This window comes from Denticeps clupeoides, chromosome 6, assembly GCF_900700375.1.
Source record: "Denticeps clupeoides chromosome 6, fDenClu1.1, whole genome shotgun sequence".
Classification (NCBI taxonomy): domain Eukaryota; kingdom Metazoa; phylum Chordata; class Actinopteri; order Clupeiformes; family Denticipitidae; genus Denticeps; species Denticeps clupeoides.
In genome coordinates, this window is record NC_041712.1 from 19,378,229 (window position 1) to 19,391,647 (window position 13,419).

The window sequence follows — 13,419 nt, forward strand, 5'->3', positions numbered from 1 at the left end:
TCAGGACTGTGTTCTACTGTCAACATTCAAGCATTTCAGTCTTCTCGTTTCTTTCCAAACTGCTTTAACTGTGCACACAAAAATGATTTATTTTCAAAGTTGTAATTGCTCTAAATGCCCCTAAAAACCTTCTAACATGGTCCCGTGCTTATGAGCAAGCTATTTGTCTCTCATTTCCTGACAATAAATGTAATTTATTTATTATTCTCTCAAGCCCACATGTTGCAGATGAGAGACACCTGTTACACATTTACCACGTCTTCAATTAGCTTTCTGTTGCCGCTTGTCTGGAAATGAGTCGAAATTTCTCTCGTGGCCTAATTTTATGCCTCTGAAACGAACAAAGCAAAGTGAAAATGTTTGCAATGACCAGCTGAACATCTGGAGAGATGAATAAGTCTCTCAGGAGTATCCTTAAGAGCTGTTTGGATGGACACGATGGGAAAAGGCAGTGTATTGTTTTGTCAACCATAGTACGTAACAATACAAAAAAAATTGAATGTATGCTAAAGCCTGTGAGTTATTGCCCATCTGCCATTGATATGAGATGATGAAGATTTGCAGGTTAACAAGAATAAGAAGAAAAAATTACCCAATTATCCCATTCAGGGTACATGGAATGTTTTTGGTGAGACGTTTGTCACTACAACACAGCATGGTGCTGACCCTGAGATTGAGCACTGGACTGGGAATTGACAGAATAAATAGTTTTGGCATTTTTTCAATGCCACAAAAAAAAAACCCCAAAAAAAAACAATGTCACACAATTCCAATTTCGAAATAACAGCTCTGCATGTTTAATGAGAAGTTATCATGCTCGGCGTCTCCACGATGGCTCCTTTTACAGCAGAGCGCTAACTGTTGAATGCGTGGGCCACCTAAGAGTTTGCTTTCTCCATATGTTCGGGGGGTTGTAACGTTAGCCCAGTCCCGGCTCATTTGGGACATTATGCAATGTTACTCTCCCTCACATGGAGCAGAACGTAAATATTCCACGTGCTTGTAAAAGTCCAACAGAACCAACGTTGCCCCCCATTTATTTGATTTTGTTTTACGGCGCGTCCCGCTCGTTCTCTCGGATTTCTGTCGTCGATTGCTCGAGCACTGGCCTGGGATGGATGCCTGTTCATTAAGCCGGCGGTTTATATACAACAGCCGCTAGTGGAGGTGGCTCAAACAAGCAAGAGCAAATGCTCGGCTCGTTCATTAAGGAGTCGTGCAGCTGCCCTGTTGTATACTTTAGTGTTACAATTGCCTCTCTTTCAGCTCAGTGAAAGCAGAGCATAATTATGTTAAGCATTTCCTGCGTGTCTAATGACACTGTAATGGCTGCGGGTTGCGCGAGGCTGGAACATGCAACGCGTTGCTGGTTTTCTGAGGGGGACAATGGTTGCTTAGGTCTTGGGGGCATTCCTGGTGGTTTGAGTGCTGCCTCGGTATTCGGTGGAATTAGGTTCCCTATGGAGAGCGCGGTCGGCTCGCACCACCGCTCAGGTCTGCGGGCACGCGCTGCGCACCAACGTTGGCCGGACACATGGAAAGTGTCGACGCCTGCGTCCATCAGGCCAAATTGACTTCCAGCCTGTCTTAGCAGGAGGAAACGAGACCTAGATACCCAACCAGCGTCCATGTTTGGGCATGTGGAGGGCAGGCCATGCCTCCACTACACCAAGAGCGTGTGCACCTCGCCTGCACCTCATTACGACCGTCCACACCCACCGCCACCACCGACAAAATGTTTGCATGTCGTTGGGACTATTCAAGCAGAGTAAACATTAGCACAATGATTTTCTTCCCTTCTAAGAGTAAAAGAGATGTGGGCCTGGGGGGGGGGGGGGGGGGGGGTAACTAAACCCATATGTGGCCTTCCTTCACCTTTGTAACCAGCAACACAAAGGAGCAGGTTATACACATACAGATCTGTCCAATTACCATAAAAATGCTCAAGGATTAGGGAAACTGGTTTTTAATGATGGCTACATATGGTACATACAACATGTGGTGGTAAAGTTTTGTATATGATGTGTTTTTTCTTCTGGATCAAGTTTGGCATATCATAGTACAGTAAAGGCACAAATATGGATATTATTACTGTTACATAATAAATGTGATATTCATGGTGCAAAATAAAGTACAACAATAGGCTAGATGCTCCATGAAAATTGTCCCTGCAGAGTGAACTGGTCCCAACTTTTGATGTTAACAGTAAATCTAACACTAGGCTCTGAATCTGGGGATGGGGGTTATAATGATCATTAATCGGCCGCCCTGCTGATGTAGCACTAACGGGTCCGTGCTGACTGGTCCTCAGAACCTCTTCTCGTGGAATGTGAGGATCTGAATTATGAACGTCTCAGCTTTGTGTTTCTGTGTAGCGGCTCGCACACTCAGAACTCAGCATGGACTCTGTTTGAGGGGAGGAGGTATGTGCGGACCCCAGGAGACGATTTATATTTGTGGCATTCAGATCAAAGTATCCCCTTTGTCCTCAGCAGTCCGTGTCGCCAGACTTCACCAAGTGCTCGTCTGACCTTGCAGTCTGTACAGACCCCACCCCGAGTCTGTCCTTGTCAGTTGAGTAGGAGGGGGTGGCATAGGCCTCATGTGTCATACACTTTTCTGGCCCCAGATGTGCAGATGTTGCCTATCGGTCTTCATTAAAACAGCCGACCCTGCCAGGTTCCCCTTAAGGAACGGGTGACGGGGATTTGGGCGAGCTGACAGACAATGAAGAGAAATGACCACACATACATTTTTCATCCCTTTTCATTGTTTTCATTCTTGGTCATCATAAATTTCACATGTGTGTTCGGGTTTGACAGGTTTTGCCCACTCTTTTTCATATAATTTCAAGAGATTTGTAAATCCCTCGGTCGTATTTTACCTTGTGGAGGCCTGTGGAACGAGTGCTTTCATCTTCGCTCCAGTCAGATAGAGATGTTGTCTAACAAAGGTGATGGGTTCTTTAGAGAAGGCACCCCCTGTAGCTACCAAATGTTCTCTCAAACACATCGCCATGTGGTTCTGATCAGGATGAAGAGAAACTCAGACCAGGGATCCTTTGTCTTGCCTTCGTAATAACAACGAAAATAAATAGCGTGATGTGTTCGAGAGATGTGACATTGATGAATAAATTTGACGTTTTTTCGCCACAAGATACCTGCAACTCGGCCTGACTGTCAGCAGTTGCCATTTGTTATTAAGAATGACATGAATATGGAAACAAAGCTTCCCTTTGGCCACTGTATACAGAAGGTGATTAATAGCGTTGTTTGGTTTCAGTCATTCCAGTCTACAACCAAAAACGTCTGTTTGATATGTGTTCAACATTTAAACAATATTTATCATAAAGCCAGCCTTATAATGAAATTGTAGGTTGTCAAATGGTACTTTTGATACAATGACGATAAAAGTAAAAATACATTTAAATTCTAAACTGAAACTAATACTTAACCATTATATATATAAAATGATGCAAATGCAAGTACATATACAACATACATTATTATTATTCATGTAGGTTGCCTCAATATATTCAAATTGGTGACATTTTGAATGTTACAATATTAAATTACTCAATTTATTTAATGTATCAGAAGGTAGACCTGGGTAACCTATTCTTGCTAATTGGAAAACTAAATGGTCTTACGGACCAATGAAAAGCACAATCATTCTGCCTGGGTATTTCTCTGTGTTTCTCTGAATAATACAAGTAATTAATTTAGCTTCTGATTATAAGCCACTCTGGATAGATGCCAGAAATGTACATTTATTTGTAATTTGAATAGTTTTGCTGATTTCTCAGTTCCTGATTTTGTGTAGAAGTCTGTCTCTACCATGATATTTTAGCTGACGGCCTTCATAAGCAGAGTGACTTACAATCAGCCTCCCATGGAGCACCTCAGAGTAAAGTGTCTTGCTCAAGAACACAGGGGTAGTAAGTGGGGTTTGAACCTGTGACTTCATGAGGTGTCTGTTACGACTAGACCACTACCACCCTATGCGGGTCATTTAGGTCATTTTCAGTGTGGTCTGTATGCACTAAAATAATAACTACTGTGTGATTTTCTGGACTTTTTCTTTCTTTAGGTGAGAGTTGTATTAACCAATGCTGTGCAGGTAATAGTGGTTTATTTCTGTATATTTTACATTCCAATAATGATCACTCAGCCTTTAAAGTGAAGTTATGCTTCATCTGCTGTAATTAATAATAAGGAATGCATAAAAAACAAGGCTCTGTTCTCTGTTAAACTATTATTCTGATGTTTGATTGATTAATCGACTGATTAATCGACTCATGAATAAAGCGACATTCTTTTCCCAGTTCAATTTAACCATGAAATGTACAATTTCATGAATTTTACAAGCTGGGCTTTCTGGCCGTGCTAGTGTGTTTGTGCTGTGGGTTAATAAGCGGTCAGAGTCTCGCGTGCAGCTAACAGATGAACAGTTGAGCATGAATGCTCATAAAAGCAAAAAAAAAAAAAAATTCTTCTTTGAGATAGGTGTGCTGTAGGACATTTAAAACTAGGAACAGCATAGTTGATTTGTGTAGCTGGTTATGTTCATTTCAACAGTAAAATTCAGGACTTTCAGATCATTCACTCTCTTTTGTCATTTAATTTTTTATTGTGTGGTTAAGCAGACATGTGGAAAATGTTACAATTGAAGGATCCTGGACGAATCAAAAGGAGCCCCAGTCGATTGTTGCAGATTTGTAATTGTAAAAATCCGCAACATGTGGTTTGTGCACGACAGAAAATGTTGTCATGCTCCACAAACATGTCATTTAATTGCATTCTATCAGCAGCATCCAAAATATTTTGGCAGCGGCGGGTACGGCATGGCCTTGATCTGACTGCCGTTCATCACCGAGTGTGTCAAGCAACGGAGTTGACTCATTCACAGCACTTGTTCTGGAGAAGGCAGTTTGGCCCGAGTGCGCTAAACATGGGACTTCCTAAACAAGAGCGCCACTTCAGCCAGGAGTGTTCCTCTTGGACACGTTGCCATGGGAACGTTCTGGATCCGGGGGTTGGGCCGTCTGACCCTTAGACTTTACATTTTAAAGGAATGGTTTGTACAGATTCAGCAACAGCAAGCAGATTAGAAGGTTCTTTTGACCGTTTGAAGCGGTTTGTGTCACCGGTGCTACCAGCGGCTGCCGTTTTCGAGGGATCTAGACTTCCATTCAGCTGCGTGGAAACGGATTAAACAGAACGCAACGTTGAAAATACCTCAAAATCCAGCTTTTCCAAACAGGAAAGCTCACATAATAATCACCTCTCTGTGCACATTTCACAACGTTATAATCAGTGCTTGGATGTCCCTGCATGTTCCGAGGATGTAGGCAGAACCCGGAACTGTAAAGCTTTCACAGAAACAAATGAAATGAAGCTCATTTTTACATTCTGCAGGCCTCTTCAGACACTTGTGGCAATCCTGCGGTTGGAACTGAACCCAAGATTCAGGGGAGTTTATTGTCAGCGTCCTCTGCACAAGAATGCTACCAGCGAAGTGGTGAGTGGTGGCAGAGGCAGTGGTGGCCTAGCGGTTAAGGAAGCGTCCCCATAATCAGAAGGTTGCCGGTTCGAATCCCGATCCGTCAAGGTGCCACTGAGGTCCCACTGAGCAAAGCACCGTCCCCACACACTGCTCCCTGGGCGCCTGTCATGGCTGCCCACTGCTCACTCAGGGTGATGGGTTAAATGCAGAGGACAAATTTCACTGTGTGCACGGTGTGCTGTGCTGCTGTGTATCACATGTGACAATCACTTCACTTTCTTCTTGAATGGTGGGACATGGACACAAGGCAATATAAGACATAAAGTGCCGATGAGACATGACTGAAAACAGGACAGTCAAGTAGAGGACTGTAGTGCGACATCATGCAGACAGAACAGAACAGGTCTACAGAGTATGAATAGTCGAGGCCCGTTAAGAACAGGTACAGAGTATGAAACTGAAGACCCTTGACATAATTGTGTTACAAGTGTGGAATATGTTCAAAATATCACTGTCACTTTCCAATCATGAAAATTTCACTTTGTGGGATTATTTAGCATTAACACTTTAATACAAGTTCTCCTAGCCTGACTATGGTCCAACAGTGGCTAGAAATGGTGATGATATGGCACTAAAGAGTGCTTTGGCCATTCTGCTTCGCCGTTCATTTGCATTTAAAGCGACACACACCAAATCTCATTGTGCGACTGGCTGTAATTCTGCACCACGGAATTTTGGAAAGAGACTTCAGACATAGTATTAGGGTACACGAAGACCTATACAAATGCAATAATAAAAAAAAAAGAATGATGTCAACATTTCAAAATTCTATTATAATTGTTTCACTGCTGCAGTCATTATACAGTATAGACTTTTTTTGTAAATACATATTTTGGAATTGATGCGTTAAAAACACTGAATGATTCAGTACCCGGAAAGTTACGGTTTGCTCGTGCAAACTATGAGGCTCTGCAGTAATTCCAGCACTTCCAGGTCTGTGAACAGTGGCAGATTTATGCCGAAGCTCTGCACCAAGGTCACGGCTTTGGAGACGCAGGAGGTTAGATAACACAAACATATGGATGTGTTTTTGGGATTTCGCTTATGTGATCGGGCCCGCCCCCGCCTGTCCCGGCGCCTCCTCCTGTTCGGATGGCTGGCGATGCCTGTGGCTCGACCCGAAACGCTCCTCTTATGCGCAGTAAATGTTTACGTGCTTTTTTTTTGCCGATAGCCCCACTTTGTGTTAAACACAGCCACACATGAGCTTCCCCATTTTTAGTGTACTTCACTGCACTCAAGCATCTGTCTGGAGAAAGTGAATCTCTTCTGGAAGCGTTGAAGTGATGGAATTTCCCTGTGGCTGACTGGGCAGATCCTCAATAAACTGCAGGATTTTAATTCTCAGATAAAAACGTAAAAATAATAAGAAGAGAAAATGGATTTTGGGCACATGTCATGGTTTGGGTTATTTTGTCCCCAAAGAGGGAAGGGTGCAAATCAATTCCAAGCGTTTGTTAGCGATCACGTATCCTCAGATTCTCATTTGAATGAGGTTGAATGTGAAATGAATGTAAAGCTGATGTTGCGGCCTATAGTAACCAGACCTCCAGCCAACAGAAAACAGTAGATTTGGGGCCAGTGATCAGTCACCTTAATATCCAAACGAGGGGAGGATCCGTGATTTGTCACCTGGCTTCGTCCAGACACATGGACAACGATTCCATAAAAATGTAAGGTCTCAGGGTGCGTGCCCCTTGGACATGACCCCAGACAGTTGATTGTGCGGGCAGTTGGCCAATCAGCAGACGGCCCAGAGAACAGTAGGACCCAAGGAGGATAGCGTCTGAGGGGAAGTTGATTTCAGGGGAAATGAGATAGTAAATAAGGCTGGGAAAGTTTATGGAGAAGGACAGCGCTTCCCCTGCGTGTGTGGAGGGACTCCACATATGTGTGGCTTGTATCGTTTCCAATTAAAAAAAAAAAAATGTAAATTAAAAGCACACACATGATAAATGCTTTATATAGCTCATTAGCTACATGCTGTATTTTCATTTAGGACCACTTTTGTGAACTATGAAAATTGTGTTGAAATAGCATTTTCCTTCAGAGGCATATGCAGAAAAAAACACTTATGATTATATGATTATATGGTGTTTCTTAAACATACAATCGTTGATTCTCAATAATAATTAAGGAATGATATTAAAGGTTTCATGTTCTCCAATGGGATTAAATCATATAAATAACAGTTTTCATTTTCTTATTACTGATTTGAGCTCATCTTCCCCTCAAAACCAGAAGACCACAGAGTCACAGGTTCAAACCCCACTTGAGCAAGACACTGTCTCCAGGGGGACTGTCCCTGTAACTACTGTTTGTACGGCACTCTGGATAACGGCGTCTGATAAATTCTGTAAATGTCTTTCATATTTTTCATAATACTTAAATAATATAGAAATATTTAAAAACAAAAATCTATGCAACCCATGTGTTTATTTATCGGACTTCAGTCATGGCTGTGTTTGCAATTTTAAAAACATTTTTATCTGACTTGCAACCCCATCATGTGAAGTCATGCAGAAAGTACATTTGGTTTTGAGCTGACAGTGAGGTCTCGGTATCTGCAGGACTCGTCTCTTGGGCTCTGCTGAGTCACAGGCGCAAGCAGTGCCTCCCCCTCCACCCCTGTCTCCTTCCTCCTGGGCTCCTGACCCCCACGTTTGACCACAAAGTCCCTCACCCTGGAGCTGGGAGACGGCTGGAGTCCGTCTCTCAGCCTGCGACCCGTTTCCCAATCAGTTCCCTTTTCCTAGAGGGCTTTCAGAGGAAGACGTGTTACAGGCCACATCCATCCACACACTGCAGGGAGCAGCCATTATAGGAGCCCCAAAAGAATGATGACTCCAGGCTCTGGTTTGTATTTCTAGTAAAAGTACACTTCTGGAAGAAGGGTGGCCCATTGCAATTTAGCAATCTTGACGTTTTTCACCACATTGCTCTTGAAGCTCTTAAACCAACAGATGTTGGAATTGTTATGATTTGCAATAAAGGCAGATTAATTCTCACAAAGCACCAATCACTTACGGTGATTGAAAATGCTTGTTCAAGTCCTGTTTGATTGTAGTTCTGGCCGCTCGGTTCTGATATCACTCTCGGCTTGTCTCAGTGGGACTCGGTAATCGCCCGTCTCTCTCTGGTGTTGTTAACTCGCTTTCATGCCGCTCAGCAGGAACCGTGGCCATTTCAGCATTTTGGGCCGGGCGGCGGCGGCGGCGAATGATGGTAGACAGAACGGATCCTGACCGGCTGTGTGATTATAGTCATTTCTGACCCCCCCCCCCTCGCAGTTTCCTGTTGAATGAAATTCTCGCGAAATGGGGGTGGGGAAGGGAAGGACATGAATCACGCCCTTTTGGTGTTCCGCCTTGGTCGGCGATCTGCCCGAGTCCGGCATGAGCTGCTGTTTAGATACCGAATCCCTGTTGTGCGAGGGTCAGAGGCGGGAGGGAAGCAGAAGTGACAGCCGCTGGTCACCGCGTCTGTGCCCAGCTGAGTCATGATGCCCGTTTCTCCCGCATTCAGTGTGTGCAGCCACCGCGAGGGGAAAATGTGGAAAAAACGGTCCAACGCTGTGCCATGCGAAGCCCTGGTCCAGACTGTTTTTGTCGGGCACCGGAGTCTATGCTAATTCTGTGTGATTGGCCTAATGAGGCCGAATCCCTGAATTTTAAAGCCTTGACCATGCTGCATTTCGGAACGCTTGGGAAAAATAAAAGACCGCAACAATTATGGTTACTCTGACATGTTTACTGCACAGTTTTGAGTGTTGCGTGCATCCGATGCCAAGAGATGGTCCAAGACAAACACACGGTGCGATCAGCTCCACTGCCGGGTCACCACTGTGGTCACCTTCCCGGGATGAACTGGCTCCGCAGAAAGCGGTGTGGTCTGGCTAAACCAGAGGAACCACTCCTCTAATGGCCCGACCGCAATCTAATGCAAAACTGTTCTGTGAAGATTTTTTTTCCCACCTGCGTGTGTTTCTATTTCAGCAGGAGAACAATAATAATTGTTTCCTGTGCTAAATGCGGCACAATCAGTTTTTATTAGATTCTCTTGGGGTTTTTTTTCTTGTTGAATGCAATGAACTCTTTCAGAAAAACAAGTGGCTTGAAAGACGTGCCAGTTAGGCATGGTTTACCTCACTCTCGGTGGAGTCTGCCACGGGACGGCCGACAGAGACATTACTGTGAACCACGTGGCAGCGGGGTGGAGGAGGGGTGGAGCACGCAATCAAATGTGCGTGGAGCACTGATCCTAAAGGTCAAAGGTCAATTAGGGGGGTCTTGACGAAGACCAGGGCTGGCTGATGAACGACTTGTCTCTGGCTGGCACTGTGTAGCGTGCTGAAGCACCGGCCAACCCTCTGACACGAAGGCATCGGCGTACAAGGGGAGTGGGGGCTTCTGGGAAGCTTGCTGCAGGGATGAAATGATTTGGTGGGTCCGACGAGTTATCTGAGGAGCGTCTGGGGGAGTCGTTTAGGGCCACCGGAGGGTTGGTCTTTGACCCCCGTAAATGAGCGTCTAACTCCATAGGAACACCAGGAGAAGAGGGTGGTCTGCCATTAGCCAAAACCTCAAGGTGGAGCTGCGGGGGACTGTTTTAAATCTGTGAAATTAGGACTTGCGTGACCCAAGTTTAGGTGTTTTTTTCAGGTCCGAATACACAGGGCAAACGTCTGAAATGTTTATTCCTCTTCACCATACAAGCCTAAAAAATCCAGACCAGCGTTTGTTCCGTTGGTGACCTGGTGCCTTTAAAGAGCAGAAAGTGCCATTCCAGCCATGGTGTGTGTATCCGCTCAGAACAGAACCTTGTTGTAAAGGAGCAGATAAGGCAGGCTGTGTTCACGGGTCACACCAAAAGTCAATTCTTTGGTCAGAGAGGTCAAAGGATGTTAGTAAACAGTGCTGAAGCATGACCGTCCTCGAAGGAGGAGGTGTTCAGGGGTGTCGTGTCTGACAGATGGACTTCTCCGTGCCATCTCACCAGTGACGAGGAAAACATCAGCTGTAAGGAAAAAACATGGACTCCACATCATCACTATAGGACCATCAGACTAGGACCAGATGACACAGGAACAGTTTCTTTGACCTTGCCATCCCCCTCCTAAACAGCACTTAGCACTTGTTGGACCCTTTGCCTTCACTCTGCGGTCCAGCTCACCCCAAACTATCTTGATTGGGTTCAGGTCTGGTGACTGTGGAGGTCAGGTCTCCACTTTTTGTTAAGTACATAACTCCACATGTGTTCATTCATAGTTTTGATGCGTTCAGTGAGAATCTACCAATGTAAATGGTCATGGAAATAAAGAAAATACAAAAGAGAAGGTGTGTCCAAACTTTTGGCCTGTACCGTGTGTGTGTGTGTAAATATTAATCACAATCCCATTTACTCTTCTGTCTTTCCACCTACAGTCTCCAGTTCTATTTTTATACTCTAAATCAAAAAATCTTTAGCTTATTAACAACGTGCTTCTCTAAAGCCAGGCCTAATGCTCTTTCAGCAGGAATCTAATGGTACAGAAATTACTGTGCAACCAAACAGCACAATGGTGATGAAACATGACTGGTGCCACGTGTGCCTTACATGGTTTTAATATTCACCTAACAGCCAATCGGAATCAATATTCATCCAGACCATGCTATAAAAGTAAGCATCTGTTTTCATTGTAGCAAACAAGGATGGAAAAACCTGAAGGTCTTCAACCTCCAGGGACAGAAAAAAAATCTGAAACCATTACAAAATGTCACTACATTATATGATAAACAGTTTATAAGGTGTTGGCATGAAAGAGCGCCCTCATTTGCATTCAGCGTTTACTCTCGTCCCCCGCAGTACACAGAGACTGTTTATCCCACCACCCTCTTTTTGCAGAACAGCACAGGATTCTGCAAACATGCTGGGGTAGATGATAATGTATTCCAGAAATGTCATGTGAAAGGTGAAGCCTGAGAGCTGTGAAGCCCTAAGTGGTGACTTTTTATGGAATTTAACATCATGCAGTTATATTATGCACGGTGTGAGCAGAAGCGGCCTCATTACAGGTATTGAATCATGGTGTCTGGACTGCCAAAGTGACCACGTGGCTGAAGGAAAACCATTAATCCTGGGTTCCGTTGCATTCTGTTGTCCAACAATCTGTTACCAGTTACTAGGCGAAATGCGGAGTGTCACTCTTTTGAGGTTGACGAAAACTCTAGCATGAGCTCATGCTACTGTACTGGAGAAGGATTCTTCTGCTTGTAAGGGTAATTGTTTACTTGGGGCGTTTCATGTTGATGTAAGATTTGGCACGGTGCACGCCAGTAAACTATTTTCATCAAAGGGTTGGAGGCTCAAAATATTCACAATCTCAGATTTAGTAGTACTCTGTGAGCGATACGTTAATGACTGCATGATTCATGTAATTGGATGCACTTGACGCTGGCGCTAACAAGCATGAGATTTGGCACGCTGTCACAAGGCTCCCCCTGGTGGACATCATGCCAAAAATTTATACTTTTTTTAAAAAGTCAATGCAGTGATCGCCTATCTCCCAAATCAATGCCTCCACCCACTTCACGCGGTGAATGATAATAACGCATCTTTTTATTACTCTCGTCGATGCCGTGGTGCATCTGTTCTGACCGCCTTTTCCCACTTTTCCCGCTGTCCTCGTCCATTCCTTCATTCCCCAGAACGGCATAAGTGAGCCTTTGTGTCTTCAGTGGGGAAAAGGGAGCGTGAAGGATGTCTGATGTCTAAGCGCTGGAATTTCTAACACGTTTTTAAACGTTTCCTCATGACCCGTGCACAGCTCCGCAACACCGTGCACTGTGTGGTCTTCCCATGGTCCTCTTGTCCTGGGAGAATGGGCATTAAGGATAGAGGGCCGCTGGGATTTGTTTTCTCTGTTGCTCTCTGCAGGTTTATGGCTCTTATTTTCATGCATGGAAACTGGAGCTTCTTTGCACCATCAGTGCTTTATCTTTTTGTTCATTTCTAAAATATGACTTTTTTTTTTTTACTTTTTAAAAAAAAGAATCCGGTTTTAATGACCAAGAAAGGTGTTGTGTTGGTAAAATTACTTGACTTGTCTTATTTCATTGCCCTTGTGGGGTTTTTTTCCCTGTCACTGATGGGAAAAGCGTGTGTCAGCACATGCATTTAGTGCTGGCGAAGCTGTTGATTGGTCAGACGTGGAGCTAAACGTCCCGTAGCTGACCCACGTTCAAACTCTGCTGGGATTATCGATGGATAGAGAGGATGTAAAAGCTCTTTAAGAATGATTTATTTGCCCTAGCTGGAGCTGGTTATGCTTTTGTGTTGCGGTTAGCCATGCAGGATTTAGCAGGAATGTATGTGTGCAGCACCGCTGCTTCCAGTCTGCGGGAAGGTCCCAGTTTTCCTGGTGTTTTGTGACACAGACCTGCAGGAAGCCTCCTCTGATGCTCACCAGAGCATTTGCTCATACCGACTGCATTGAATTCCATGGCAATTATTCAATGCGGCAAACACAAGTTCTTAAGGCAGAATTTTTTAAGTATTTCTTAGAAGGTTCTGGAAAAATCTGTAACTGCAGAATATTCCAAACCATTTTGGTTAAAAAAAAAAAGTTTAGGTTTATGAGACCCCAGATCCTGTGTATCACCATTAGAGAGTAAAAAGGCCACCTCCAAAGAACAACTGCCTTTTTATGAGTCTGGATTTTCTTTCCCGCGAAAAGCCCTTCAGTTTACTGCTGCAACCCAATCTTAAGCACAGTACAGCTCTTAAAGAAAACATAAAAACCATAATTTTTTCCCTGAATCACTTTCTCTACAATCAACTGAGATGCATTAATAGAATGCATACATAGAAATGTAA

General features: G+C 44.1%; 1 protein-coding gene across 7 annotated transcripts in view; it reads left to right on the forward strand.

The window, feature by feature from the left end:
• The window catches only part of col23a1b (collagen type XXIII alpha 1 chain b), a 64,989-nt gene that overhangs the window by 16,255 nt on the left and 35,315 nt on the right, over window positions 1–13,419 (forward strand). The window lies entirely within an intron of this gene.